This window comes from Plectropomus leopardus, chromosome 14 (genome assembly GCF_026936395.1).
Source record: "Plectropomus leopardus strain MGB_pleo_1.0 chromosome 14, ASM2693639v1, whole genome shotgun sequence".
Classification (NCBI taxonomy): domain Eukaryota; kingdom Metazoa; phylum Chordata; class Actinopteri; order Perciformes; family Serranidae; genus Plectropomus; species Plectropomus leopardus.
The window spans coordinates 25,527,063-25,531,647 of record NC_142189.1 but is presented as its reverse complement, the minus strand read 5'-3'; positions in this window follow the sequence as shown (position 1 = coordinate 25,531,647).

The following is a 4,585-nucleotide window of genomic DNA, read 5'->3' as shown; positions in this document are numbered from 1 at the left end:
TCAGCAGCATTTGAGCCACTGATCCTCTGTGTTTTTGCAAACACCTTGCAGTGTATCTCAGTTTCATTTTAGCCACCAAACCGTTTTTTTTTTGGTTTTTTTTGACCAAACCACAACTTTTGGGCCACTGAATTTGGGTGTTTTAAGCCAACACATAATATTTTCCTGAACATAGCCAAGTGGTTTTTGTGCCTTAACCTAACCAAACAGTGACGTAAAGTATATTAACATAAATATACAGTGCAAATATTTCAAATTTGCAAATATTAACCAGTTTACAAGTTGACAAGGTGTCGGGGTTGTTTTACACAGCTTTTTCTGCGATCACATTGCCATAAAAAAGAGAGAAAACAATTGGTACAGCTTTAAAGTACAGCTAAGGTATCTTGTTTGAATATGTTTAACAGAAATTTCAAAAAGTTTCTGCTTCTGGTTGAAAAGTCAGGCCAAAGTCATTATCATTCATCCTCTGGGGAACATGAATGTATTGTAATGTAATGTACCAATGTTCTAGGCTTAATAACAAGCCGACTGAATCGGCGGTGATGCCAGCAGTGTGCTTCAAACTGTGATTTAACCAATGCTAAAGTTTGAATGGTTCATTCTAGGTAATGCCAGTCCCTTTATAAAGAGGTCAACTCAAACATTATCTTCAAGCAACATTCTATGAACACAGCAAACATGAATCAACCTCAGGGGCACAACACTTTATTCAGAGCTCTGATATGAAAGAGCCCGCAAGGTTCCTCAAAAAGCCCCTGTCGCTTCTAATCACTGACGTATTGTGCAGCCAGGGAGGAAATTTGTGGGATTTTATGCATAGTCAGTTCCGATGATCATCCTCCCCATTGTCGCTGTCCGTGGTGCTGAAATGACAGCATCATTATTGTGTCTTTGAGCACGGTGGCGACATGGCCTCGTTCCCTGTGGCCTGATGAAATAGGGGCTATAAGAAAGGAGCATCTGCGGTGGCAATTATTGTACTCTCTCTCACCGGGTTTAGGCGCAGTTATCTCTGATGGTTTCCCTTTATGCATACACGTGTTCTGATCTGAGAAAACACCACCCACAGAAGTTCAAACTCCATCGAAGGGAAATCAAAGAAAAACATATTGCAGTGCTGTGTGTTTGATTAGTCTAACAAGAGAACGGTACAAACACAAAAGAGAGGTGACTAGTCATAAAATATGATCAAAACGTCCATTAATACTTATACAAAATGATGATCTCACTGAATCTTGGAATCATTAGCAGCTTTTTTTTTTTTCTGGGGTGTTATTTCGTGATATTTGAAATTACCATGCGGTTGCATGGCTTGCTTGTTGCAGCTGGTGGCAACTCTGCCCTGCTGGATTGCTCATATGTAAATGTCACTGAGGTGAAAAACAGACATGATTACCTCATTATATTTAGTTAGAGAAGCTGCAACATCTTTTGCATGTTAAAAACACCAATCTGTTTTTGAATGTTTGTGGGTCATCATCAAGCACAACACTAAAGCAGCACCAAATAGTTGATTAATCAATTAGTCACATAACAGAAAATTAATTTGCAAATATCTTGATCATCAATCAATTGTTTTGAGTTACCTTTTTGAGGAAACAAAGCAAAAGTCAGCTTCTTCAATGTGGGGATGCTCTGCCTGTCTCTGTTTTATGTCTCTGTTAACTGACTTTCTTTGGGCCTTGGACTTTTGGTCAGGCAAATCAAGACATTTAAAAACATCATCTTGGATTCCAGGAAACTGGGATGGAAATTTTATTAGGACAATAAAATAATGAAAGGAGTGCAAGGGCACTTATAGGACAAGTGGGAGGGAAAGTGAATGGGTCCCACAAACATCGGACTTTGATGTGGGAGTCTAGTGTTCGTTTCCCATCTACATGTGATATGTAACTACACCTTACAATGTGCCCCCTTCTCCTAATCCTGACTATCCATGACTTTGTTGCCTGATCCTAACCATCATGCCAGCATGTGTGTTTGTTAATAGTCCAGTGATCGTTACCATGTGCTCCCTGTTGTCTAAACATAATCATGTGCATTTGTTAATTTAATGGTAGCGGCATCCCAGAAAAAAAACAGCAGACACAGAAGGATACCTAAAACATAATATATAGACGCAGAACTCCACTGCAAAGTGGCAACATGTCATGAGTTAGGATGAGAATGTGTTGTCATTTTTTTAATCTTGACTGTGAAATTTCCTTTTCTTTCTCTCTGATTCTCAACAATAACATTGCTGCCAATGATAAATGATTAGCTACACATCAGTAAGACAACAGGGCTTTGTTAATGATGTAACCCAGCAATACATGCACTGCTAGGCAATAGCCATAGTGGCGTGGACATTCACATGAATGCAAAATGATAACACCAGGCGTAGTTAATACTAGGCTTAAGTTTGACTTGTGCAACCAATGTGAAGTCCATTAAGACTTGTCTTAACAAAGTCTTAGCAATCCTAACTTAGTTGTTAGGATTGCTAAGACACGTCAGCGCAACCAGCCCCCGAATCAATGTATGTATCTGCATTTTGTGAAATGTGCACATGCACTACCTTTTGTTTTTGATATCACATTCATTTCAAGCATGCATATTTCCTATCCAGTCCTTTGTGTGTGGGTTTGCTTTCTGTGCGCAAAGCACACTCTGACTGCCAGTTGCTTAAAAAAAATTATAGCCATAAGTATCAAAATAGGGTTTGACCTCGAATGAAGCGCTTCAACATCTTTCCTCTTATATCTCTGGATTTTGCAGCGCTGCTCCCATAAACAAGGCTTCAGACTTCTTAATGAGATCCATGGGCTCTGCTTAAGCGACTACAACAATAATTGCCTCCACACCAGTGCAGATCCTGTTGCTTTGCTTTTTTGTCGACTGGCAGGCATCAGCAGCACCACCCACGTCCACCTGAAGGAATTCAAGATCTTCATTAAAATGAGGAGAGGGCTCCTGTTTCTTGCATCACTGCCTCCCACCCTCCCCTCATCACTGGCAACAGGTTTGTGTGAATACATCCATTAAATTGGATTCCTGGCCTGCAGGGAGTGACATGCAAAAAAAAGAGGTGTTTGAACCAGGAAAGAAGGATGATGTGCATTTTGGGGGCGACGGGAAAACAGTCCCTGTCGTAATAACATGGCTATTTGGTCTGCTTAAGCCCCAATTTCCACAGTCCGGGCCACTGATGTGTTTCAGACACAGTCAATTTGGGGGATGGCTGATCACACTGAAATAGCTGTGGGAGCTGTCCAGTTTGGAGTAGAAATGTGTCCCAAGAGTAATTTGTTTGCAAACCAAGAAAACAATTATTTGTACAGAAATGTATTTTGTATGTGTCACTCCCTCCTCCAATCCCTTGTGTCCTTCCAACTCTTAAACTGGTTTCATTATCACTCTGTAGCTCCATGCTCGCCTTCTGTCTCTGCCTTTCCACTTATGCTTCACCCCACAAACCAGCAGCTGAATGGGAACCGGGCTAGCATCACAGCAGCAAGCAAGTCCATCCAAGACTGACTCATTTCCCCAAGCAGTGCTTCCCATGCCAGAGTCACATACTCCTCAGTCACACTGGAGTTTAGTCAGCAGTTTATAGTCACTGTATTCCAGTCATATTATTCACCTCATGCTTCCCCAGACCTGAGCAGACGAGGTCTTTCCAGTCCATTAGCTTCCAATTAAAACGGATCACAAAATGGTTTGAATGCTCATTTAACGACTATTTTGGCACGAGGCCATGAAATCGTCAGCTCTGTGGGGGAAAGAAGACATTGCTGCAAGACAGAATCAGCCTCATGTTTTCTTAATTGGATGTAAGCATACAACAAATCCATCTGCTTCATGGAGTTTGTGTTCCCATGGTGCAGGCTTATGGGTCGAGTGTCAAACATTGATCCATCTTTTTAAAGATGCCGGTGGAAGAATTTGCATATTTGCAGACGGGTGCTCTATATCAGCAACATTAACAGTGACAACAAAGAACCAAAATGACCTCCTAATATTTTGCATGCAGCCTCTTTTCAACAGTGATGTCATTTAAATAAACATCAAATTTCATGGTCAGATGGTATATTATAAGCAACATTATGAATGTTGAAAACAAAGAACAAAAATGACCTAATATTTTGCAAGTAGCCTTTTTTTCAGTAGTGAGATGCTTTTTAGAAATAAATAAATTAATATATTCAAACTTGCTAGAAACAACTGGCAACCTCCAAGGCTGAAAAAATGAGGCCAATGTGGAAGTGCCAAAAATGACAGTTCCTCCATTGGCCCCTTGAGTCCCCATAGACTCAGTTGTTTAAATGCCCAACCTCACAGCGGAAATAAACATATTTACAGCCTGGTAATTTATTTCAACACACAACATCGCTGAGGCATCGCTTTAGTCTATGACTAAGACCCTCCCCACAGCACCATCTGGATGTCCAGATATGGAATAAAAGATAAATAACAGATAATTAATAAATAAACAAGTCCAGATATGCCGAACTCAAGGCTTCAAAACAGCAGTCCAAAAACCAATGGCTGACGTCACGGAAGCTACATCCATTATTTATAGTCTATGGCTAGAATACTGAAC